The following is a 27,838-nucleotide window of genomic DNA, read 5'->3' as shown; positions in this document are numbered from 1 at the left end:
GCTATCCACTTCCCCCTTAATTCCCTCCCCGCTCATATTTTACTCCTCTTTTATTTTTTATTTATTTATTTTCTCTCTCTTTCTCTCTCTCTTTTCCACCCCCCATCCTTCCGACTTGTATAAGGGGTTGTATTATAATCAAATCTGGTTGCAAAAAATAGGGGGTAGGGGGGTTGTGTGTGTGTATGTGTGTGTGTGTGTGTGTGTGTGTGTGTGTGGGGGGGTGCTGTCTTTTTTTATTAATTATAGACCGCGGCTGATGCGAATGCATTCCGAAAGCATCTTCAAAATAGGTCGGCGTACAGTTTTCTATTCTTATCACATTTAAATGTCAACATGGTGCAAAGCTCTACAAATTAGTTCAGGCAGACTTCAACCCCCATTTAACATTTAGAGCTCCGTTCCGTAAGCCCCCAATGTGTGATTCAAATCAGTTTACACACATGCGGAAATGCACACACACACACACACACAAAAAGAAGAGAGAAGAGGTGCGTCTTTCAAACTTCTCATTTCAATACTGATATTATTGCCAACCTTTGCCAAGTAATACGCTGGCAGGGAGGGGGGGTAGGAGGTATGATATAAAGCAACAGAAACAATGCATTAGCTTTCATGAATTATATATCCGCCGCCGTTCTGAGCGAGATCTAGGATTTTCTGCGTCTCTGCATACAGCCCAGGAAGAGATGAATAAATCAGAATGCCGGGGTCATTCTTTTTTACACGTATTGAGAGACGCATCCGGGATAATAATGTCCACATAAAACTCCAGCAGTGGCTCATTTGGAATGCAAGCTATGCAAAATCCTTTTCGAAATCTCGTATGTCAATGGAAGAACGGCCAAAAAGAGGTGCTGTATCAGGGGTTTTATTTGTTATAGAAGACATCCACCAGGAACTTCTGAAAGGAGCCGATAGAGAACTTTTGAGGGTGATGGGAGGCTGGACCTGACTTTTTACATCCGTGTGTAAGCTGTGTAAATGAGGCAGGAGACAAACTGACTGACTGAAAGATTTTAGCTGCTGGAAATATTCACTTATTTATTTATTTATGACAGGAAGGACTATTAAGGTCTTCTTTTACTGAAGTTCTGCAAACTGAAGCTTTAGAAGTGCAAGCTTATTAATCAGTAATTAATCAGTAATCATTAACCTCCATATGTCCTTTAGTACAAGTGGCTCTATATAAAATATAACACCTCACTCACAACTCAAAGAGCAAAATAGTTCTTCATAACCAAACAGGGTCCCTTTTACAGTACTATATAGAACCCTTTTTCCTAAGAGTACAATGAAGAACAATTCCTCAAGTATTTTCCATTCCTGCTTCTACAGCACTGGAGAATGGCAGTCCTTCGCTAGTTCTGACCCAAGATGTAGAGGCCTTTTAGTGGTAAATGTAAAGCCTACAAGACAGTTGCAGCAAAGCAATGGAGGTTAAGCATCTCGTCATGACAAGTCACTTGAACCACTGTGGAATGTGCAGCAGGTGTGTGTCAGCCGCGGGTCAGTCAGTACGACTGTGTTTGGGTACCAGCGGCCTCCAGATAAATACTGGGAAAGCTCTCCTTTTCAAACCAAAGAACAGACAAAATGAGGTGCTGTATCAGGGGGGTTATTTATTATAGAAGACATCCACCAAGAACTTTTGAAAGGAGCCGGTAGTACTAAAACACATAAAAAACATTTTAGTGTTTGGAGATATTTACTTTTTTTACTATTTACTTTACTCATTTATGACCTGTTTATAACCCTTTTTGCTTAGAGTGTAGTCTGGGCAATTATTTGGCAAATATAGTGTTAAAAATGTAAGATCCTCGAGGAACTCTCGAGGTCCTTCAATTTGAAATTGTAAAGCAACCTCTTAAGGTGCTTTGAGGAAACTTCAAGGAACCCTTTTTTTTCCAAAAAACCTTTTCTTCAAGGTTCCTCAAAGCAACTTAAGAGGTTCTTTCACAGTTTCAAATTAAAAAAGACCTCCAAAAGTTACTGAAGGATCTTATACTTTTAACAGTGTACTGCAAAAGTAACAAGGTATGTAGTTCTGTGCTACTTTGACTTGTATTTTTGGTGATATCAAAATATATAGTACTTTCTCCATCGAAGAAAACCATTTGACTCCAATTAGGCATTCAAATTTTTTTTTGGGTTGGGATAGATCTATAACCATTGCCTTTACTAAAGACGCCATAAAAAGGGTGTAAAAGTAAGAACGTCTCCATATGGGCCCATGCAATTTAGAAATCCTCGAGGTCATCATTATAACCATTACATTATTCTTTTCTCATAGTAATATCTGAGTGTTCTTCTGTTACTGTGCTGTCTATGTAGCCACTAGCATATTTTCTCAATAAACATTTTCATAAGAACAACTTCCTAAATGGGTCTTGGCTTGTAAATATAATGTTTTGGGGGGAAATGGACATATGACTTTTCCATTATGTTCTGTTGAATGTTTAAAAGGTTCTCCACATTCAAAAAAATGGATGGGCAATGGAGCCAGAGTCCAGCACAGTTTCCTCTAACAGACATATTAAACCTGGCAATAACAGGTGAGTTAATCAGGTGTGCTTGACCAGAAAAGCAAAAACCAACGTGCAGAAATCCAGCCCTCCAGGACCAGAACTGCCAACCCCAGATCTAAGCAAAGCTTAAGTCTTCCGTCATCAGGAAAATCCACATAGCCAGACAAAAGCAGGTTCTTTGAGTTGTCATGCTTCTAATTAGAACCAGTTCCTTTCCTAAAGCACCCTTCAAGGACCCCTGTTTAAGGATTTGTACAGTATCACTTCAAATACTGCCTAGCAGCTTCCACTGAGATCCTCTAGTGACTCAGCGTTACAGGGTAAGGTGCGCTCAGGGCCTGCGGAAATGCTTTCACACCTCGAGCTGTGTGACGGCGGTGAGTCAAACGTGCGGGCTAAACGGCGGCTGACCCTGCGAGTCAGGTCCGGACAGCCCTGGAGGAGCGCGGGGGTTTGGCGCGCAAGGATAGGATGTGCTTCTCACGCCTCATTACCCCACACTCCATATCTGAGTCCCCCAGTCACCGGCGCTGGGGCGGAAATAGCCCCCGCTGCATCTCCCTCCGCCTCATAAATCCACCCCTCAACCCGAGACCACTGGCTCAGAGAGAGCGCACACGTTACATTCCCCTGCAGCAAGGGGCTTTCTGAGGCCCGGGCATTTTTTTCGCCAGGTCCGGTGAACGTGTCTTTGAGTGGTTTTACTTCAAAAGGAAGAACCGCGTGCCTTTGAAACATCAGCTTACACTGAAAGCCCTTCATCCTCACCAGTTAGCCTCCTCTCGGACACTGACACTGAACACCTTCAAAATCCAACAATGCAGCGGTTATGTCCAGCGAAAAAGCTGTTTCCTGAGCTCAAAGATCTCTAGTACCCATGCCCTTCTGCGTAGAACTATTAAACTACTGCTGCCGTAACAGTTATAGTTATATCCACAGTTAAATCCCCATCTAACTAAAAATAAAAACTAAAAAAATAAAAAACCCAAAGGGTCCAGATGCAAATCACCAACCCCACGGTGACTCATGTCAAGCCAGGGCCTTTTAAACGTGCTAATGGAGCCATTCTCTCCCCATGTGCTCTGGGTGTGCCTAATATGGCCGTGGCCAAATGTCAAAAGAGTTATATATCCCTTTATGCACAGATGGGGCCGGAGGGGTTTAATTGACTATGGTGTAAAGTGAGTTGGAGATGGGCATAAGAGCAAGATGAAGATGAATACCGTCCATTATCAGACAAACAGAGCCCGATGGCGCTCCTCAAATTGGCAGGGAGCTAAGATTCCCCAAAGTTAAAGCACATTTGTCCGCAGAGTAATTATCTGAGTGAACTTTCCGTGGCATTGTTTCAAAATTACAGAGGGTGGTGAGATTTAATGTGTGCGAATGAAGGAGGGCTGGTAATGGAAGTGTGTTCTGTAAGTGTGTCAAGAGTGCATTTATGGGAAGACTTTATGTGTGTGTGTGTGTGTGTGTGTGTGTGTGTGTGTGTTCACTTTCGTACGGACAGCTATGCACTGAACACACCTGAAAATGTGCGGCCAGGATGTGGACGCTGAAGATCATCTAGCAATTAGCAATACCCAAGAACTCCCCAAGGTCCTCCATGGTGTATACCTCAGTAAAAAAGATTCTGGAGAACTTCTATTAAATGTACGGATTCTAATCTTTCAGTGAATTTGACTCCACAAGACCACTGAAGGTGTCCTGTAGTACTAATATGGCACTAATATTTTAGCAGCTGTAAGTCATGTAAGTTGTGAGTTGGGGCTTTCGATGGATCACAGAAATGAGCCTTGTGTCGCCAGTTCAATTGTTATCCTTTCTTAGAGTAAGGACGTTTGCTAGGTACTGACCACTGCATACCAGGAACACCCAACAAGACCTATCTGATGTCTTGGAGATGCTCTGAACCAGTCAGTCGTTTGACCCTAGTGGAATTGTCTCAGATTATTATGCATCAAATTCAACACATCAAGAATTGACTGTTCACTTACTGCCTAATACCTGTATCCCACCAATTGACAGGTGCCACTGTTACCACTTGTCAGTGGTTTTAATGTTATGGTTGATCAGTGCATAGTATGCACTCTAAAGGCTCCCACATTGGTCCTGGCTTGGATGTGTGGTACTAAGAAAACAAATAGGACAGGACCTTCATATCGTATGCACACTTTGCCCCTTCCCTAAAGCACCATTCATTCAAATGTCAGTTTTTCAGTTCTTCTTCGTTACAATTAATTCTTTTGGCACCTTATATTTTAAGGGTGTACACTTCTTAGAGGGTTACGATCCAACAACATTTTGGACCGCTCCTCTTTCTCTCCCTGTAGTTTACTGAGGTGGTGATGTCTGAGCTTCTGGCTGTTCTTGGAGCTGTTCTCTGAAGCCTGTGATGGCCCGGGCTCTAAGCGCTCTGCTCCACGACTGCCTGGCGACTTCAAATATTCATCAAACGGAGGAGGAGAAGGGAGCGCCCTCTCTATCCCGCCGCAGTCATTTACCAATTATTTTGAGTACCTGCTGACAGGTACGTGCCACACTTGGCTACCTCCTCCCCCCCAGTCCTTCTCTGCAGCCGTTCCAAGAGAGGAGTAGAGGAGTGAAAGGCTGTTTGCCCCCAAACTCCTCACTCTTTGATTTTTCCCAGCAGTTTCCCGAGCCAAAACCCAGAACCCACAGAATCAACACAGCCTGTCAATCCACGCAAAGAGGAAACGGGGAAAGAGAATCACAGTCAGAGTGACAAACGGGTCCAAACAGAAAACAAGCGCACAATAATGGCTCATTAAAGAACGAAGCACGATATACCAACAAAGGCCTTTACCAAGGTCTGTCACAAACAAAGCGACACACACCTGAAGTATCACAAAACTCACGGCGCTCCGACAGCGCACGTCAAGTCTGTGCTACTGTGGTGACGTGCTGGAAGGCGGATGGGTGGAAGACTGTCGTGCCTCTTTGTTGCTAAAGTAAATAAACTGTCTCCTCTTTAACCAGGAACTCTGAAGCAGCAAGGCTAATTCAATTACACAAAGCGTATGTGTGTGTGTTTTGTGTGGGTGCTTATGTGTGTGAGTGAGATGAAGATGGGGCATGCCATGGAAGACTGTAAAACAGAGCATAGGATAAAGCTCCTGTATAATCAAGTAGTAAATTAGTGACTGTGTGTGTGTGTGTGTGTGTGTGTGTGTGTGTGTATTATAGCTATTGGTATGTTCTAAAATGACATTTTTTTATCTTTTGACACTAAAACCTTGCATCTCCAAAATGGGAACTTCACAGGAAAAGAAAAACAACTTTTAATTTCCAATGGAAGTCAATGGGAAAAGATTTTCTTCCAAGTCATTTTGGAGCATTTCCATTGGTCTTTTCATCAAGGAATTCTAAAAAAGGTGATTATTATAATTTATCATTTTACATAGATTTTCCAAGGAGAGCAGATAAGATAATGGACTTCCAGAAAAATCCAGGTTCCACTGTGAGAAGAACGCAGTCAAAAAAAGAACATTTCCCAATCAAACAACGGCACTGCTGGTTCAGAACAATGCACTGGCCAGCCCAGAGTCCAGACCTTCACATTCATTGAATGGGTTTGGAATTTCTTGGGTGGTGCAAGACAGAAAATGCTCCAAATTCTGAGACTGACACTCTCCACTCAAGCTCAACTCTTGCTACTCCTTTCACTGTGAGAAGACGACCCAAGAGAAGAGGGCTTGTCAATCAAAAAAACACAGCAGGAATTGCTCCAAATGTTTAGTTTGTGTTTTGAAGACGCACATGTTCTTTTAATGTGCATCTTCAAAACATGTGTCTTTTATAATAAAGTTATTCTTTTATAATAAATAAACACACAAACAAACAAGCAAACAAACACAAATGTGTACATTGGAAGTCAATGTAAAGAGATTAATCATGAAATTTCGACACAATGTATAAAACAGAGGAAAACGTCAAAAATGGAGATACAGCATTTTCAAATAAATAAATATATATGAAGCAATATCATTTTTTTCAGTGCCTCAAGTCAATCTAATATGTATAATTCAGCAGCACTTGGTCAGTTCTCATGGCACTTTTTAATGCCAGGGTGCACAGAATTGGTCACCAGCCAGTGGATTGGTGTTTGTAAATTCCAGTTATCCATTCACTTTTAGGCAACAGCAGGAAAAAAAGACACCCGTGTTAAACTCTTGAACCTTTCCCAGCTCGGTGTTGTGCAGCTGTCTATAAGAGGGTGTTTAATTTAGCGGGGTGTACTGTGGGGATGGGGCGAACGGGGCCGCGGCTGGTTAGGTGTTTTGTGTCTCTCTGCTCTGGCAGAACCGCCGCATGATTCTAATCCCATCGGCCGCCAGTGACCCGTCCCGCTGCACCGCGATGCTATCGGCCTGCATGCGAGCCGCCTCTAATTGAAAAAAGTCCTGCACCATGTCTAAACCTCTCCTTGCAACTCCAGCGCGTGTTGTGTCTGCACGCTGAATCAGATCCCTAAGAGGCTTAGGGGTGTGTGTGTGCATGTCTGCGAGTGTGCGTGCGAGTGTGTAGAAGAGAGTAGGCATGTACGCGTGTGTGTGTGTGTGTTGGGGGTGGGGGTGGGGTGGGGTGGAGTGTGCGTTACAGTTAAAAGAGAGAGGCGGAGTGGATTATGATTGGCCAGAGCCGGGAAAAAGGAAGGTATTAAGCACCTTTGCTGGGTTTTAATTACATGAAGTCCACCTCTGTAGCAGCGAAACTATAAATACACGAGCATTCCCCTGTGGCAGTGAAGTTAGCAAGCCCTAAAGCAACTCATACCTCAGCGCAAAGGGAAGAATACACACACACACAAGTACGCACACACACACACATAGGCTCTCTCTGTTGCACTCTCGCACACACAGAACCTGTACTGTACCACTGAAAATTGGGCCAAGCCATACGTCCTCCCTGTGTATTTTGGGATCTGAGTCTAATTCGACTGGATAATACTACAAAAAATTGATATTTAAAAAAGAAGAAAAAAAAAGAAGGAGCGAAGCAGGAGCTGCAGAAGCAATAGAAAAGGAGGAGGGGGGAATCAAATTTGAAAAGAGAGGGAGAGAGAGAGAGAGAGAGAGAGAGAGACAGAGAGAGAGAGAGAGAGCAAACGGCACAGGGGAATAGGAGATGAATCCAGGTCTTAGGGGTGTTCCAGCAAGTAAAATAAGGTTGAACCTCAATAGGATCAACATTCAGGGCAAAACGGCAATAAAAGTAGAAATGTGACAGAGAAAATGATCTGTAATTAGGACAAACAGCACTAAAAGCAAGTTCAAAGATAATTGTTTTCGGAGGGGTGTGTGCTTGACGGAGAGGAATCCCAGGGTGGCCAGTTTAGCGAGAAAGAGAGAGAGAGAGAGGGAGAGAGAGACTTCGGATGAAGGAACGGAAAGCAACAAAAAAGAAAAAAAAAAAAAACGAAAGCTTTTGTCAAAAGACTGGAAGAAACTAGGAGAAACCTCTCGAAAAACGGATGCTTAAGAAGTCCGCACTGAGGAAAAAAAAAGAGGGAGTGCTGTGCAAGAGGATTTTGGCACCTAAGCCCATTGTTTTATGGCACCTAAGCATAAAGCATTTCTCTCAGCAATAAGAGAGTTTAGTTTCACTGTAGAAATTCCAGATCCCATTAGAACAGATGCAGGTAAACTTAAGTACAGTAAAAAGGAACAAGAACTTCTCATTCTGAGGGAAGTAGTTGAGATCTTAGGTAGGTGAGCTCTGGAGAGCTTGGTTCCAGCTTTCTCCTGGACACCTCCAGCCAGCTCACCTGGTTTACCATCATTAAGCACTGATTTACCAAACCAGGTGATGGATGAGGACTATAAATAATACTAGACTCCCATGAGGAGAGCACAGTTGATACTGTGTTTCAATGAACACAGTAATGGAAAACCACCACTTTTTATATGAATGTTTTTAGTATTTATTCTAAGATCAGTGTTTTAGTGAGTAAATAAACACCTACTGCCCAGATAAGGAGCTTTATTTGAAATGGTCACAGGCGCCTAAAACGTTTGCACAGTATTATATATACTAAAAAGTAGGAAGTAGGAAAAAAGGGAGCATATATAGGTACCCTAATGTGGACCAATACATCATAAGACCATGCAGAGAAAAAAAAAGACAAAACAGCAACAACAAAAAATAAAAAATAAAAACAAACAAATAAAAAGTGTGCCCAACTCTCTTATCCTCTCACAAGTCCTCTCACAAAGACCTCTGTTGTTGCTGTCTTTCACAATACTCGGCCCTGTGATAGGTTGTGCTCTGTTTAAAAAAAATAAAAACACCACAATGCACTGCAGGGGTGGAGGCGTTGAAACACATTAGAAATTCAGATTTGTTTAGAAAGCAGTTAAAGCAGCAATTTCATAAAAATCATAACAATATCATACATTTTTTTAACTTATTAAAGTCTGATTATAGTGCTAACCCATGTTAAAGTAAAAAAAATAGTGAAAAAATGTGAATAATGGTCTATTGCTCAGTCAGACTCTTTTAAAATTGCTGCATTTTTGACACACATATACAACACACATATATTCACATATTCAGACTAAGCAGTTAAGCTCCACCCATTCACGCTGATGTTATAATGGGGGTTTTGGTCTGGTCTGCTTTCTAAAGTCATTTTAAAAGCCGTTAAAGTGCCAATAGCAGAGAAATTTGCATTCTGTTTATTAATAAAGTCTGATAAAGTACAAAAGCATGTAAAAGCTGATTATATTAATTATATTGTGAAAAAGTCCCATCTACAGTCCATCATATCTTTACTAGCACATTGAAAAGCAGCCCATTTAGAGCTTGCTGTTTTTGTGATGTCATAAAAACCAGCACACATATATTTACATATTTAACCTACAGCTGTAAAACCCACTCATTTACACTGACACTATATTGTGTCTAATTTCTGAAGAGACACATATAGGGCAGCCAATTACGGTCCAAATAAGGTCACAAGGTCATTTGCATGTATGTAGGTTTATTATTCGGTTATTATTAGTGCTAATTTGAAAACCATTCTGAATTATTTGGCAACCGTTTAGTTTAGCACACAAGTCCCACAAGGCTCTGTTTTAGGGTTTGTGAAATTGTCGCTAACTGTATAAATTGTATAATGTTTTGGGTGCACAAATGGACTAAAATTGACCTAAGTGAGGAAAAATAAATAGTTCATTTCATTCTTGTAGACGGTCAAAAGTTCAAACAGCTACCCATACTTTCTCAAACAGCTCTGACTGACGGCTGCAGTTGAAGCATGACTGAAATTTGGGAAGGAAACAAACAAACATAATGAAATACTGCAAAAACATTCCTATTCTATTCTCATCTCCACCTGTCTGACAAAATATGATTCCCCCACCCCCTCACTTCTTTCCCCTCTGTGTTAAGGATGAAGTCACTGTTGGCATGTGTGAAACATAAGCATAATTGTGTTTGAACGGACTCCGACGAGGCCTAAAAATACACACAATAGCAGAGAGATGAGCAGAGACAAAACCAGAGCGTGTGAGCGCTTGTCCATCAGCGGTGTGTGTACTCTCTACTTTTCCTACCCTTGCCAATAACAGAGGAATCAACGGATATATGAGTTAAACCCCATTGTCTTCAAAAATCTCCCACTATTTTTAGGCCTTTTTTGTTTTAAGATGTGCTGCGTTGCTTTACTAAGACAGCAAATCTGATGCTGGGTTTGAGGTTGTGCGTGAATGTGTGTGTGTGTGTGTGTGTGTGTGTGTGTGTATGTGTATGTGTGTCTTCCTGGGCATGTATAAGAAAAAGAAAAAAAAAAAGAAAAAGAAAGAAAGAAAAAATGAAAGCCGAAAAGCAGTTCAGCCGTGCAATTTCTGCAATTAAAAAAGACACCAAAAATAATTATTCCACAGCACACTTGGGCGACATATCCTGAATCGACGATGCACGGATCACGTGTTTAATAAAAAGGTTAATCAGTTGTTAATCAGAGGATTAATAACTTGATATTTTCTTTACAAAACCATTAATATTATGCCATAAATATTTAATGGTGATGGGTGTTTTTTCTTTCCTATTTAAGGGTGGGGATGAGGGGAAACCAGCCGCTAGAATGAGCAATCCACGGCCTAATGTGCATTAATCATGCTTTGTTAAAGTCAAATAAATTCATTCATGTTTATTAATACAACCTCAGAGACAACAATACTCTTTACATTATTTAGAAAGTTATTAATAAAGTATTTATCAGCACTGCCACCAAAGGCCAGGAGAGGTTACAGGCAGCCTAATGCGGCCCAGCCTCGCAGGCCTTCGGGCCAGAGTTCATTAAGATTTTCGACAAAGTCTAAACGCTCCGAGGAGCAGCGTGTATGAGTGTGCATATATGTGTGTGAGTGTGTGTGAGTGTGTGACTGCACCTTCAGGACTTGCTTCTTGGCCAAAAAAGCAAACCTGAGTTCGGGTTCCAGGCAGAGATTTTCTGTCCCTCTCTTAACAAATTACCCTGCCGATTTGCTAATCAAAGCAAAACAAATATTGCTTTTCGTTCGCTCCATTTATTTGAATGAACATACCATGTTCCCAAAATACTCGTTCCCAGTTCAAATGTAATTAAATTGTGCCTTTAGTGAAAACATGCAGTGGTACTCCAATTAGTTCTGTTTTTGTCGTTTGGAAAAAAAAAAAGAGGAAAAAAAAGGAGGGGAAAAAAAATGAAATATTGGACTCAGGCTCGCCCAGGGCTCTGTGGCGTCCCGGAACGACGCAAGGCTTTTATGGTGGGTGGGTTGCTTCGCTGTTATCACGTTAGTTTAGTTTGAATCTTAAAGCTATTGATGGAGAGGAAGGGTGCATTCACTTGTATGTGCATTCCCACACAAACACACACTCAGTCAGTGTGGGTGTTTTGACTGTTGTGAGACAAAAATACATTTCTGTTGATTTGCGTTTGAACAATAGTAAGAACGCGTGGAGCTCTGCAATGTCTGCAGCGGCATGGGTTCAGGAGGAGGGAGTGAGGTGGTATGGCTGCAGAGTAGTAGAGTAGAAGTTAAGCAGCCTTTGAGAGTTACAGTATGTCCGAAACACTAGCCTGGACTGTGCTGTGCTACGGAGGCACAGTAAAGGTGATTCAGGTCCTGCTGTGCACTAACTGAGCTTTAAAGCTAAACTACACTCTTAAAAATGAGGGTTCTACAAAGGGTTCTACAGGTGGTGCCACGAAAGAATCATTTCTGGTGCCATTTTCAGTGTGAGGACCTTTTATAGGTTTAATGAAGACGATGTAAAGGTTCCTCACACTCCTATTTTCTTTATAAAATTTTAATTTATACAACAAAAAGCCGTCCATAACTCCCCCTAGCACAAGCAATCCTCCCAACAGTGTGAGGATAAGGACCTAAGACATGCCTCTTCTAAAACAGGAGAAATGCCAATACATGCGAACTGCTGCCAATGCGGCATCACAAGGCAGTCAACGCACTCAGAGGAAAGAGCTGGGTCCCCAGCTCCACCACACCAGCTAACAGACGCCTGTGCCAGCCAACATCGCTTTAAGAGTGATGAGGGGAGAGAGCGTCATTTACTCGCCAGGAGAGAGCACGGCTAATTGTGCTCTCTCTGAATCCGGCTGCTGATGGCAAAGGAGCATAGCTTGGGATAATATAAACATATTAATAAGCATGTTAATGATGCAATGATAACTGAACAGACTGAACACATACCCCTGAGGGTACTATAAAGTGATTTGATGAAGAGAACCCTGTCCATCTCTTAAAATTTGACCTTTTTACATGTGTAAGTGTTAAGAACCTTTTTTTGAACTTCTAAGGTTCTACACCAGCTAAAGGATGTTACCTAGAACTGTACGTCCAAAGAAAGGGCCATTTAGAATCCCTTATTCCCAAGGTTTTTAAGGTTAATGACTTTATCGGATTGTATTGGATGTTTGGGTGGAATATCTATTCAAGCTGTAGAACTCTCAAATCTAAGATCTCAAGACACAATAAAACTGTTCTGAGACAGAAGGGTATTTCTAATGCAGTATTCGTCACTTTGTCTCTCTTTGTTCCTCTCCCTCCTGTCTTTATTTCTTCCCCTCCTGCTTTACTACTCACTGTAGACTTCACAAAGAAATTAAATTGCATTAGCAAGTCTCGTAACACAGCACTTAAGAAGCCATCACCGAATTGACTAACTAAATTGCATATTTTCAGTCAAACCTGGGTTGCGCTTTTATTGAATAAGCGAATGGATTTCTCACAATATGCTATCCATCTACCTGTCGATGTATCCATCCGTACCTTCAACGATCCGGCGCCGGGGCCTATACCTGATATACATATTATGCATGTTTGTGCGACTATAATGGGGATCAATTGAGAGCGGGCAGATGGAAACTCATAAACCTGTGTGTGCCTGTGGCCATTGTTAAATAATTGCTGAATAAAATGTTTGCCCTGACCGTGGTCAGTCTTACTCTCGCTGTATTGTGGGGGGCTGGGTGGGAGGAGGGTCCCAGAATGCAACATCTGGAGTAGCTGTGCTTGAGACCCTGTTATGATCTCTGAAACTAAATGTCGCTGGGAGACATTTTCTGAGTTTTCTGAGAAAAAATAAAAATTCAACATGACATTTGAACCATTTTTGTTTATCGTAAACAACAATTAGGGCTTTTCAACCTAAAAAGGTAAAGTAAGGCACACACTGTGGCTATCTGATGCTCGATACGCTAACTTATTTTCTGCTGAAGTTACAGGTTTTCATTTTTTCCCTCTAACTTCCACTTCCACACCGATCAGCCACAACATTAAAGGTCCACTCTCATGCTGACCTGTCGAGGAACAGACTCCACGAGACCTCTGGTGATGTCTTGTGGTATCTGGCACCAAGACGTTGGCACCGGATCTTTTTAACTCCTGTAATTTGTAAGGCAAGACATCCATGGATTGCATCAATGATCCTTGGACCCCCATGACACTGTCACCGGATCAACGGTTGCCTTTCCCTGGAGCACTTTTGGTAGGTACTGACCACTGCATACCAGGACCAGGACCTTCTTGATGTTTTGGAGGTCTTGTCCAGTAGCTCATATCCTTAAATCCCACCTCCTGACAGGTGCCATTGTAACCAGATAATCAGGACTAATAATCACGTCACCTGTCAGTGGTTTTAATGTTATGGCTATTCTGTGTTTAGTGAATGTGTGGTGACAGACTTATAGAGGCTGTTTTTAGTACTGTGCCTTATGTAGTATATAGTATGTATAGAATTAAATGATCTGTGCTCTGACCGGGTGCCTGGTATTGAGCCTCATTCAAAAAGCAGTCTGGGCTGAAACCCATTATAGAATAAACGCGTGGGCTAAACTTTAGTAAGTTTAATTGAAATATAGATTTTTGTAACATCACAAAAACAACTATTTGAATACACACGGCTCAGTTTTCCTAAATGGACTCTGTGTAAACTAAATAGGGAACAGTATGGTATGGATATAAGTTTTCACATACGACCTCAAAATAGCTCTTTAATTTAAACAAGCAGAATATGCAGATTTTTCTATGATATGAGCTCTTTAAGGCAGCAAGACTCGTTACTTTTTTGAAGTTTAAACCCCTAATCTTTTTCCATTTGCTTCCAAAAAAGACGAGAGAAAAGTGAGGTGTAGGAGCGCAGCGGGCGACGGAATGTGAAGGAGAGAGAGAGAGAGGAGAAAAAAAAAACGTGAGGGCTCCATTTTGCCGTTCGGATTTTTAAACACTGATTTCATCATCGGGCCAAAGCGCATAACTTTAAAACCGAAAATCAAATATTAAAAATGACAGGCGGTATAAGTGCGGTGAGTGAGCCGGGGTCACGGAGGGAGGAGGCGCGGGCGGCTTGTCAGCCACTATCTGTCAGAGTGAATTAGAAACAATCAGGGGCGAGTGAAAGGGAAGGTGATTGTTATTAAGCAGCGGGGCTGCGAGCAAGCTCCCCCAGATGTGGCCATGCATATAAAAGAACAGGAAGCCAGCAGTTTAATTCAGGAAGCGCTGGCGAACATGGCCTGCACAAAGGAGGAAGGGGGTGTGGGGGGTGGTAGTGGAGGGGGGGGGGTGGAGAAAAAGGCCCTTTGTCGCTAATAAGCTGGAAGTTACTTTGATAACAGGCAAGGGTTAGGCTCGGGAATAAAGGCACTCTTCTCTCTCACGTTTCTCTCCCTTTTTTCCCCTTGTTCCCTTTCCACCTCCTCAATGCGTAATTCGCACCAGCCCGTCAATATCTGGAGAGCGAAAATAATAGGAGTGGAGAAATCAGGGGTGATATGTAGATAAGTTGACCTTAACATGGACGGCAGGAAGAGACGGCCAGGTCCATATATCAATTACCCGGCTGCTGTCACACACAGATGATGTGGAGGGGAGAAAGAGGGTTTGGGACAAATCCTCCCTCTGCTGTCCCTTAACAATCTCTCTCTCTCTCTCTCTCTCTCTCTCTCTCTCTCGCTCTCCCTCATCCAGCAGACCTGCTATCTGTCAGGGACTCCGGAGGCTCCTCTGAAGAGGCAGCCATCGTGGCCGCAGACTGTCGTCAGGGGCGACGGAGGGGACGGACGGAGGGGATGTGTACAATATGTTTTTCAAAGGGAGCGCGGGCTTGATTTGAATGATAAGGAGAGACGCTAATCTGCTTGGATATGGCCTCAAAGGCACATTCACTCCAGCACTCCGACACTCCAGCAGCCCAGCCACCAGGGGAAAGAAACTGCACCCATGCTAAAGCTCTCTGACTCTGACACACACACACACATGCAAACTCACTTATACACTTGTTATGATACAATGTCAGGACATAGGGTCATTCATACATCCATGAATACTGAGTATCCATGAGCACTGGCAAGAATCTGGTGTCACAATACAAGGCTCATGATGGCGGGGGTTGCGATATTTCACGATACTGTAAGCAAGATGATTGAGACGAGATTTTTATTTATCCAATTTTAGGCATGTGAACTATTTAAGATAGTCCTTTATTAGTCCCGCAGTGGGGAAATTCACAAAATTTACCAAAAATCCATACTGTTTTAAAAATAATTGATACCAAAAATATCAATACATATATATATTAATATTTTCATATTCATGAATGTAAGATCTATGTGTAACTACATGTAAAAAGTGTATTATCCATGCTGTGAAAGAAAAAAAAGGAAAATATAATGATCAAGGAACTCATATCTTCCTTTTCTAGCATTACTTGTGACATTTCTATGTATGACAACAATCATTCACGTCTACATAAACACTCCATATATTGTATAGCCTCTGTTTTTCTCTTAAGCTGTTTTCACAGATGTCTGAAGTATCAGGTCTTCACAAAAGCTAGCAAACAGCCGGAGACTTTCTACATCAGACTCGCTCGCACTACAGAAAAGTGCCGTGTGGTACATTGTGGCAAAAGGCAAAGCCTATGTTGCGCATGCATGAGGTACGGCATGAGCCACTGTGGATTCCCCACAATATCGCCTGCTCTATACACATGTGGGCTCACTCAACACTACCCAGACTTTGTATTAGGGGACCAGCAGGATAAAGTGTGTGTGACGTACGGTGCAACTCATTCAGACATTTGCGTTCACATCTAAAGCTCCTCTGGATAATGTCCGGAAGGATTCCGGGCTACCATGCATGTCTCAAAGGGGCTCTTTTTTAAATCATTTTTTTAATATATGCAAATGATCTCTTTTCTGATTGGCTGCTCTGTATTGTGCCTCACTCAAAAACACAGACTAAACTAAAACTCTCCTTTTAACTTATACCACCTTTCAACTCCTTTTGTGGGCCTGCTATAACTGCTATTGGCTGAATAGGTGTCTATGTAAATACATTTTTCTGCCATAACAAATATGTTGAATTGAAAATGGGCCGGTTTTGAAGCTTCATTTCTATAAATGGCTGAAATGGACTGGAGAGGGAACGGTTAACTGTGTTTATGCACTGCTTTAATGTTGTTCACTTTTAAATAAAAAAAAAAAGGATAATATAGTTCCTTTAATTTCAGAACAGTGTGGCTTCAGCGTGATGCATTTTGAAGTGTTACATGTACATAGCATATCATAATATTCTCTTATATATACATACATATATAATAATACAAAAATATCAATAAAAATAACAATAATTAGTTTTTAAGCCTAGCTCTAAACCTAAACCTAATCGTAGACTAAGAAACTAGAAGCTTGCAGAGGAAGAGGTACATACACAGTGACAGTGAGTATGCAAGCACACTGCATTAAACACATCAAACAAACACACCTCTGTACAACTCCATACATACACACACACACACAAATGAAACGCTGTCAAATCATCCACTTCAATACAGTAAATAAGCTGAAGCTTTTGAACAGAGTGTTCTGTGTGATAGGGAGCTGGTGTAAAACATGCTATGTGTGTGTGCGTGTGTGTGTATGTGCGTGTGTTTGTGGTCTCCTGCGTGGCTTGCGGAGGGTCTCAGGAGAGAACGCAATCCGTCCCGTCAATTCTTCTGTCCTGTCTACCTGTCAGGAGTGCCTGCTAACTTCAGCTCGGCATGTTGCTGTTCCCATCATCATTTAAAAACTCTCTCTCTCTCTCTCCCTCTCTCTCTCTCTCTCTCTCTCTCTCTCTCTCTCGCCCTCTCTCCCTCTCTCCCCCCTCTCTCTCTTTAAATGGCAGCATGGCTTTGATTTCCGTGCTTCTTTGTAGTCAGAGATATCTGTGGAAATTATCCGAGCCTTGAGTTTTTTTGTGATCCTGTGTGTAATAACTATAACTGTTAAATAAAAGCCTCTTTAGAGATGAAGCTGCACACAACATGCTCACCAGCACATCTCCACTCTCTGCCTTTAAGGATGATGTGAGGAGCTGTGACTGGGAGGCTATGGTGTTAAACATGCCATCGCTAAATATTACCCAGGGGGATTGGCGTGTATGTATGTATGTATATATATATATATATATATATATGTATATATATATGTAACACTGAGAAAAGCAGGGAGACGGAGGTTGGTGAGGAGCAGAGGGAATGTGGATTAGAGTGAAGCAGTGTGAGGTGCACTGGGAGAGGCAAGAGAGAGAGAATTGAGAGATGGAGAGACGTTTACACCTGGTCACTTCATGTGACTAGTATTTAGATTGTATATCAGCAAGATTTTAGCCACATGCATTTACACTTGGTAGTCAGTTGTACTGGGAGGGGTTTAGGTTGTACTGGGAGGAGTTACAGTTGTCGAACGCGTCTCGGACCACCTCCCAAAGTGGTCTGGGTGATGGGATTTGTATCTGGTTTAAATGCATCCTGGGTGTTTTTACACTTGCATTTTTATGTGGCTTGGCCTCATCCAGATATAGTCCTGATACTCAAGACATGGCATGAAGTGACCAGGTGTAAACAGGGCCTGAGCGTCTAAGAAGGGTTGGATAGAGAGAGGGAGAGAGGGAGAGAGGGAGAGACAGAGAGACAGGAAGATAAAGATAGAGAGAGCAAAAATGAGAGAGAGGAGAGGAAGAGAAAGATGGAGAAAGAGAGGACAGAGAAGAAAGAGTGAAGGATTGAAGAAAGAGTGAGAGAGAGAGAGAGTTGTGCAGAGATAGAGAATGAAACAGAGAGAGAGAGGGAGCGAGAGAGAGAGAGAGAGAGAGAGAGAGAGAGAGAGAGAGAGGAAGAGAGAGAGAGCTGTGCAGAGATAGAGAATGAAACAGAGAGAGAGATAGAGAGAGAGAGAGAGAGAGAGAGAGAGAGAGGAAGAGAGAGAGAGCTGTGCAGAGATAGAGAATGAAACAGAGAGAGAGAGAGAGAGAGAGAGAGAGAGAGAGAGAGAGAGAGAGAGAGAGAGAGAGACTAAGTGCTTGATATTAAAGTATCTGATAAGAATTAGAGGGAGAGAGGGACAGGAAGATAGAGAGAGAGGGCAAGAATTATAGCAGGAGAGAGAGGGAGAGTGACAGAGAGAGTGAGAGAGCAAGAGTTAGAGCGAGAGTGAAAGAGAGAGAGAGAGAGAGTGCGGAAGAGAGAGAGAGAGTCCTCCTCTTAGGACATGTCTTAGATTTCAGTGTGATTAGATAGTGAGGGATAGGGAGATGTTCTGAGGGAGCATTAGTAATTAATCACTGAAGAAGCTGGGATTTCCACTCTTGCTGTCTGGCCTATGTATCTCTCTCCCTCTCCCTCTCTCTCTTCCTCTCCTTACACACACACACACTCACAACACTCCCTCAAACACACAAAAACTGTCCATCCTACCACTTAAACACCCCCCCCCCCCCCCCAAAAAAAAAAAAAGAGCAAAACAATAACAGTGGAGGGAAAGAACCGTGTCCAAACACAAACCTAAACCCAAGCAAGCGAGGAACCTTACGCAGAGGCTTAAGCAGCCAATGGGTTCCTCTGTGCTGCGTGCTAATTACTACTGCACCATAATGAGCTTCAGTCTCCCAGCATTACCACGTATCATTACTGAAGCAAAGGCTGACCATAAAAAGAGAATGGCCTTCACTTACTGCTCTCCCACCACCCCTGCTGAAATCTCCCGTTATTTATTTATTTTTTTCTCCCTCTCTCTCTCTCTCTCTCTCTCTCTCTCTTATTCCCTTACTCTCTCCCTCTCTCTTTCTATCTCTCTCTCTCTCTCTCCCCCTTTTGCACTATGAATAAATTTAGTCCGTCCCGGACATGAAAATGTCAAATACCTAAAATACACCTAGGCTAAATAGCGTATTAATTTTTAATGCTCGCTCATCCTATGCTGCTATTCTCATATCTGCCCCTGTCTGCCAACAGCTGTTGCAGCCTCCCTCTCAGGGAATTTATCATCCATCTAAAAGAGTAAGGGAGTATTGTTCTGCAGATAAGGAAAAGGGAAGGAGGGGGGGGTGGATTTTTATCCAAGGATTCTTTTACCCACACTCTCTTTTTTATCCTTTATTTATCATGTCTCGACACCTCCGAAACGGGAAAAAAGAAGAAGACGGTGTAAATTCTTAATGTACATTTTATTTTTATTTTATTTCTTCATTTATTTCGCTCACGTGTCGAATCCGTGCATTAGCATTCCCGCAACCCGACGGCTGTTCCCGTCGAAAGTTAAGAGAATAGAGACGTCCCTTCGTATGCCTTTAAATATATTAAAGATCTCCACATTAAATTAAAATAAAATCATCCTAGCTGTGATTGAGCCGGGCGGGCGAAGGCTCTAGCCCAGGGATTAACTGAAGAGTGTATGGTGAGGCAGGTGATTTAGTGGCAGGTTTTATATGTCATTTATACCTCCTTTTTTAGGAGCCATGTGACAGATAAAGATTACAACTGGCCAGCACTGAATGTGCCAGGCTAAATGTACTTAGAGATGTGAGCGAGGGATCAGTCTTTGGGATCAGTTAGCGTTAATCATACAGCCCAGCCGAGCCCGGCTGCTCTAAGGCCTGTGGGCTAGCAGCAAGGGCGGAGCGTCTTTTGCCGACATGCTGATCTCCAGTCAGGACCTGTGTTTAAGTGTGAGTAAATAATCTGGTGGAGTTTGTATGGAATACGAAGGCTGGACTTGACCCTTTAAACGCAAGGCTTGGTGCTGAGAAATGACCCAATTTCCAATTTTCTCTTCACTCTATTACGGATGCACTGATTCGGGAATTGTCGGCTGATGCCGATATCGGACACTGTTAGTGTACATACTGGATCCCTGAATGTAGAAACTGGGAGTAAATCTAGCTGGATCAGCATTGCAAACAAAATCAACACAGTTTTTAAAAGTTTGTGGACGCCTCTTCTAATGACTGTACTAAGCTACTTTAAGTTACACCCATTGCTGACACAGATGTGCAAATGCACACACACACACACAGCTCGTCTACCCCCCATAGAGAAATACTGCCAATAGAACAGGTTTCTCTGGAGTTAAAAATGAATATATAGGGACCATGCCTAATGCCAAGCATGGACAAGAGGGGTATAAAGCCCCCCAGCTATGCCTGATGGTGTTCCAACCAAAACTTTTAGGATGAGTTGGGGATAAGGTGGGGTGGTGGTCCATCCAACACCCTGACCTCACTAATGTCCTTGTTGCAGAATGTAGTCTAATTCTAACCCTGAACAGTAGAGACAGTTACTCCAACAAAAGCAGGATATGCTCTTATTTTTATTGCCCCTGATGTTTTGGAGGAAACAATGAATGAGCAGGTGTCCCAATACTTTTGTCCATATTGTGTCATTTTACATACAGACAAGCTATGCATGTGTATGTGTGTGTGCATTTGTTAGAATGGGTGTCCACAAACTTTTTTTTTTTTTTATATTATCTGTAAAAGGTGGAGGGTTCAACACTATCATGTCAGTTTGTAGATCAAATTGAAGTGTGTGTGTGTGTGTGTGTGTGTGTGTGAGTGTGTATGTGTGTATGCACGTTGGTGTGTGAGAACAGACATGCATTAGGGGTTCAAAACACACATGCATAAAGGAACACACTGAAACAGTGGGATTCTCTCTCTCTCTTTGTCTCTCCCACTTGAACTTGAACTTGAACACACACACACACACACACGCATGCTCTCATACACTCCAAAGGGGGTGGGGGTGGTCTGGGTTCATATGAGTTGAACACTGCTCTAAGAACAGTCTGAGCTCCTTACCTGATTACTCTAACTGCATACTGGTCTGGGGCCCGTCAGGATGAAGAGAGTGTGGCTCCCCCCGCCACCACCGGGTGTGTACGGCCCGCCGCGATGACCAGAGGGATGTCTTCACTCTGCCAGAGAGAGAGAGGGAGGGAGAGGGAGAGGGAGCGGTGTCAAGCCAAATGTAACAAATTCACTGAATCACGGCAGTGGCGCAGAGGTCAAGGAAAAGCAGCCGAAAAAGGTTAAAGATGAAATCAAAGCCGTGCCTCTGAGCGGCGCTGAAAATCTATCCCGGCAAAGGCAAGGCCACCGCTGACGTGCGCGGCAGACAAGAAGCTAAATACTGCACGCCACTCTGGGATCTTTCATTTTCAGCCGATCAATAAGAGCTTATATTTATCAGGATTCCAAGCAGCTGCCACATCTGACAACCTCCACTTCATTTTCTCACTCCTCCCTCTCTCTCTCTCTCTCTCTCCCTCTTTCTCTAAATGCCTCCCCCTCTCTCTCTCTCTCTCTCTCTCTCCACCTCCTTGTTTCTCTTTAAATCCCTCCCTCTCTCTTTCACTCTTACCTCCCTATCTCTCCTCATTCTCTCTCTCTACATCCCTCCTTCTTTTTCTCCTTTCCCCCTTTTTTTCCTCCCTCATCATCCCCCCTCTCTCTCTCTCTCTCTCTCTCTCTCACTCTCTCTCTCTCTCTCTCTCTCTCTCTCTCTCTCTCTTTATTTCTCCCTCATCATCCCCCCCTCTCTCTCTCTCACTCTCTCTCTCTCTCTCTCTCTCTCTCTCTCTCTCTCTCTCTCTTTATTTCTCCCTCATCATCCCCCCTCTCTCTCTCTCTCTCTATCTCTCTCTCTCATCATGATCTCCCTTTCCTCTCTTCCCTTTCTCTTTCCTCTCTCTCTCTCTCTCTCTCTCTCTCTCTCTCTTTCTCTCTCTCTCTCTCTCTCTCTCTGTCTACCTCTCGCTTCTTTCTCACCCCTGTCTCCCCTCCCCACGTCACTCTTTCACCTTCCTCTCTCTCCTCCCCACTTTCTCCTTTTCTGTCTCTCTCTCTCTCTCTCTCCCACTCTTCCTCCCCTTCTTTATCTCTCCTATCCCACTCCTCCTTCCTATCTACCTTTCTTCCATTTTTCTCTTCTCACTCCTTCTCTCTCGCTATGTCTCTCGCTCTTTCTCCTGATTCTCTCTTTTTCCTCCACCTCCTCCTTCTTTTCTGCTCTCTCTCCTTCCTCCCTCTCTCTCTTTCGCTTTGCATCCTTTCGGTCTTCCCTCTCTCACGTCTGACACTCTCTCTCTCTCTCTCTCTCTCTCTCTCTCTACTCCCGTCCTCCACTAACTTCTCTCTCTCGCTCCTCTTCCCTTTCGCTCTTTCTAGGCCTCTCAGTAAAGGGAGGTGAACCAGAGAACAGCATGACAGAGAAAGCTATCTCTCTCCTTCTCTCTCTCTCTCTCTCTCTACCTCGTTCTCTCTCTCTTCTATGGCCTGGTACTAAATCGGGACGCGCCGACTGTGGATGCGAGAAGAAAGCAGGCCTTTGGTCTGATTTTTTTTGCAGAGCATGCTTTTGCTGCCATTTTGCCCCCCACCCCCCTTTACACCCCCCCCTCCCCAAATACTGGGTTAAAGAAGCATGCATTTTGTCATTAGCCCATTGGCTCGGGCCCCGTGCTCCCACTGCCTTTGTTCCGTGCCACGCCACTGAAGCCTGCCAGAATAAAAAAAAAAAGAAAAAAAAGAAATGGCACTGTAAAACATGTACACTTTACCACTCTATTCCTCCTGTGAGCGCACGCTTCAAAAATAGAGATGCGTTTTGGAAAGGAAGAAGGGATAGGGAAGGCAAGCGTGGAGGGGAAGGAGGGGGGGAGCGAGAAAGAGAGACTGAGAGAGAGAGAGAGAGAGAGAGAGAGAGAGAGAGAGAGAGAGAGAAGGCAAAACTCTCCAATTTACAGCATCCAGAGAGGCAGAAGATTTGCTGAGAGGGGTGGAGGAGGCCGAGTTAAAATAGCTCAATCTCTAATCATCTGTACGACAATATTTGCTGTGAGGCATTCTAAATAGATTATCGCTGGTCCATCTGTGTCATCATTGATTTATAAGGCATTAAGCTGCTTTCCAAAGGCAGGCCTTTCCTTCACAGTGCTCGAGTAGGAGGATTCTTGTTCAAAATCAGGGCCAGTGGCAGCTGAACAAGCCCAGAAGCCTGTCTGCTCGCAGAGAAGCGCGCCTGCTTTAAGCGCGAGAGCGTCGCGGCCGAGAGGAAACAAAAATAGGACAGCGCTATCCGGTTTGGAGTCACCACGCGAAAGCAGTACGGGATCCAAAAACACATTTTGGAATCTCTTAAATATATATATCTAATTTTTTTCAGCACAAAGACATAGGGAGGAGGGAAGGAAGTGCCAAACACACAAACACACACACACATACACTCGTATGCACACACATGCATGCACACACACACACACACAGACACTCTCGCGCACCCGAACCAAACAAGGAACATCATTAACATATGAATACTATATGCAAATGGTTCGAGGAGAGCAGATGTTGGTGCATTTAATTGACCTATATGTGAATTGCATCCAAACCTTTTACACAGAGTACACTGAATGCACGCCCAGCGTGCAGCGCTGCTGCTGCGGCCGCCCCGCACTGCCTTTCTTACTCTAACAGAAGCAGAGGGAGGAGAAGGAAGGTGTGTATGCAAAAAAACAGAGATAGAGAGAGATATACAAAGAGAGAGAGAGAAAGAGAGAGAGAGACATTCCAGTTGAGCACTGTATAAGCCGACAGCAGGCTGTCAGAGCCGCTGCAATGACCAAAGACGGCGGCTGTCACCCCGCACCCGCTCACACCCGCCTTGCGTCTCTTATGGATGACATCACTGCGTCACAGTGGAAATCGATCACTTAATGGCCTTCGGGGAGCGCGCCTGTCGCTGACAGGTTATGTGCCACAGCCCATGTTGCATCCTCTTTATCCGTCTTAGCAACAACATCTCCTGTCTTTCTACACTCTTAAAAATGGGGATTTTTGGAGAAGTGCCTCAGAACCACGGTCGCTTACCTACTGACCTCTCACTAGGTGTTTTTTTTATGTGTGGTAAATGAGCTGTGAGTCTAAACAAGGTTTGTAAGGTTTGATCCTTTATTTGACCTGAGCTATCTGAACATTAGCTGAGCTCTGTACATTTTGTGCCACAAACTACCACAAACTTACTGGAATGAATCTCTGCTCTGTTTAAAGTAAGTGCATTTTACTAATCTGAAAAACACAGTGCATCCAACAAAAAAGTCAACCTCATACTGCAGTCTATCCTGTGTATGTACATCTAAACAGTGACCGGATTGATGGCAAGTTTAGTATGGCCAGTGAGCACCTGCATGGTGTAATAATATGCAAAATTAAACATTGTATTAAGATACATTAATATACATTAATACCATATATACTTTTCAAATATTAAATTCTCCATATATACATTTTTTCTCAAATTCAGTTTTTCTAACTGAATTTTCGTTATACCCTTAGCACTCCACCAGTAGCAGTTATTTGGGTCATTAACCCCCATTCTCTAACTGAACTGCCAGCCAAGTATTTCGTTTGACAGCTAAAGAACCTCTTAAGAACGGTAAGGTTCTACACCAGTTGACCAGGGATTTCCTACAACCATACATCTTAATACACTGTTCACAGACTTCTTCTTTCCTAACCCTTTAAACCATTGACCCAGTGGACCCAAAGCAATAACTATTGTAAATTATCTGGTAACCGTCTTGTGGAGTCCCACATGATTCTATTTTAGGACCTATGAAACTGTTCATTTTGACAATATTGTAGTTCTAAGTGAAGTACTGATATGTGGGCTTTCATACAGGGTGCAACAGCTTAATACTCGTTGTTATTTATTCTCTTTACTCTTCTGCTTTAGTAACTGCACTTCTTAGAGTGGTTGTCCTCAAACAATTCCTAAAAATTTTAAATAAAAGATATTACAGAGTTTCAGGAATACAGTTGAACATCTTTTATCATTACTTTGATTAAACAGATCAATATCAGCTCTTAGCAATGTGAATTCCATTCGGAATGTGTCAAATATACACAGTGCATCCAACAATAAAGGTAGCATGAGGACTGTTTGAAGTACTGATAGAAAACATGGTAGCACACAGAGAGCTTCCAATCCACCTACTAATCACTTGTACTGTCCAGTGTGGACATGCAGTACCCCAAGTACACCAAGTACTTTGAAGGCCTATTTGCCTTAGTTAAAAGCATAGGGTTAACTCGATCACTTGCAACGCTAAGCTATAGGAGAGCCATGAGAAACACCAATGCTATTTTAATCTGGCCTCTTTTCTCCCCTGTCGCCTTTTTTTTCTGCTTGGGAATGTCATTAAATTGTATTAAATAGCCTTTTGTCCACAGGGCAAGGACCACCCGATATATGATAATACATTAATGCCCTGGTGCTCCAGCCACTGAGCTGAAACGCTCTTTAAGGCCAGGAGCGGAGAAGCACACACATGGAATTCTATTGTGCATGTGCATGCGTGTGTGCCTTCATGCGTGCGTCTGTGTGTGAGTGTGTCTGGGTGCATGCGCGCGAGTGTATATGAGAGGTGGAGAGAAAGAGAGAGCGAGAGAGCGGCTCGCTAACAACTGTGACACATACTAATAGAAACATACCTAATAAATTACAAGCTTTCAGGGTCTGGCAAGCTGACATTTTCTCTGTGAGCGGGACAATTTCATATCTGCGGCGCGGGGAAACCAAATTGCATCACACGGAGATGCCAGCGGATTAGCATAAAAATTAACACTTAAATTTCAGCTTATTGTCAACCCCTCTCCTGCTCCTTCAGCCAGACCAACAATCAATTCCTCTTAGAAATCTGATTAGCTTCCATGATGCTTATTATCCTAGTCATGTCCCCCTCACCGCCATGCGAGGCTTCGGGACTATTTGTTTAAATAGAATTAAGAAGCTGATAAATCTATAGGTGTCTCTTAGATGCACGTCCCCTCCCCCTCAACTCCTCTCTTCGCCTTCTCCCTCTCTCCCTCTCTCCCTCTCTCTCTCTCTCTCTCTTCCATCAAAGATTGTCCTTCTCCCTCTATTCTCTCTCTCCCTCTCCCTCTGTTTCCTTTTGTCCTAGCCTTCATCAACAGTTGCTGATTAAAAATGCTAATTAATATGCCATAAAGCCTCTAGAAGTAGTTTACATTTAGATGGTTTATTATTTACATATTTATTCACCGTGGCCGGCTAAAGCAGTCGTCTTAAATACAATATCATTTAAACTATAACTCAGCGCAACAGACAGGGGGTGGGGGATATATTACATCAATTAACTGCAGGCCATGAAAAGCCGCAATACTTCTTTCTTTTTACACAACATGTTCTTCTATGTTCTTTTCTTGTTTACACGTGAGCTATATCTACATATCTATCACTGTACATGTAGCATAGAGCATACTCAGGTATACACTTAAAGTATGCTATACGCTGCACTCTTAGCAATCAAGGTGAGCGATGCCATGGGAGAACCACTTCTGGTGCCATAAAGAACCATCTTTGTAAGAGAGATGTGAGTATGATGATGAAGAACCTTTTAATGGTTTGCAGAACAATCACTTGATATCACGATCACGTCCCACATTTGTCATGTTTTTATTATCTGAATTAAGATAAAAACATAGTGCATCCAACAACAAAAGTAGCCTTATGCATCTTATGTACTATACAGTGATGGAATAGGTGGCAGTTAATATGGCCAGTGTGGACATGCATTGCTAGGGGTGTTTTGATTGATGATTGATTGACTTTCATTTTCGAAAGATTTGATAAGATATACAGTTATGTCTCTATATTATAAATGTTTTTTGATGAGTCAAATTAAACACTTTTACACTTGATGTAAGGGTTCTTATATTGATGTAAGTGACTTTTATAAAAATTATGATTCTTCATAATACTATGTATGCTATATTCTGGAAAAAGAATAATGAAATCAGTTTGGAAAGCTGGACCTATCCCCAAGTTCTTGGACCTACATTGTTAAAGATGATGATTTTTTGAGTGAACATTTAAGGTGTAACACTGTGAGTCACTTGGGCCTGCATATGTCAAGCACAGCCATGTCTTTGGGAAGAATTTGCAACATTAATTAATACACTCACCCTGGATACATGATAAGTTGATATCCTTTATGAGAGCCCTTATGTTATTCTTGATCTTCTAATAATCAACATGAAGGTATGTCCTTTTTAGGTGGTTTAGGCCACAAAGTGTGAGCTCCCCTCCCCTCCCCTCCCCTCCACTCCACTGTACGACATTCCTACTCATGGTATTCCTGTTTATCCTCAAAGTGACAGCCATGGAAGAAACATCACGTTTTCAAAAGCCGTGATGCCGTTCTGGTGAAATATTTGTCAATACGGCTCTATTGAAAACATTGCACAAGTGCGTTAGTGGAGGAAAAAAAAGCAGCGTACGCTTTGGGTGGCTTTCCAGGCACTGAGAGTGGAGTTCCTTTTTGTTTAGACAAATGGTATTTCATCGCATCCAGATGTCTTTAAGCACAGTTCATCCACCATGCGCGCACTCCAAGATATACAAAAAAAATGTATACAAACATTTATTCATAACTGTGCGCCTCC

At 42.8% G+C, this 27,838-nt stretch overlaps 1 protein-coding gene across 5 annotated transcripts in view; it reads right to left on the bottom strand.

The window, feature by feature from the left end:
* Positions 1 to 27,838, bottom strand: part of znf536 (zinc finger protein 536) — a 255,016-nt gene that overhangs the window by 144,724 nt on the left and 82,454 nt on the right. For all 5 annotated transcript variants that reach the window (XM_072671541.1, XM_072671544.1, XM_072671543.1 and 2 more), the window contains one exon: positions 21,176 to 21,291. The gene's annotated coding sequence lies outside the window, so the exon portion shown is untranslated. The remainder of the gene's footprint in view (positions 1 to 21,175; positions 21,292 to 27,838) is intronic.

The sequence above is a fragment of the Salminus brasiliensis genome, chromosome 25, assembly GCF_030463535.1.
Source record: "Salminus brasiliensis chromosome 25, fSalBra1.hap2, whole genome shotgun sequence".
NCBI classification, from domain to species: domain Eukaryota; kingdom Metazoa; phylum Chordata; class Actinopteri; order Characiformes; family Bryconidae; genus Salminus; species Salminus brasiliensis.
This window is presented reverse-complemented; position numbering and strand designations above follow the sequence as displayed.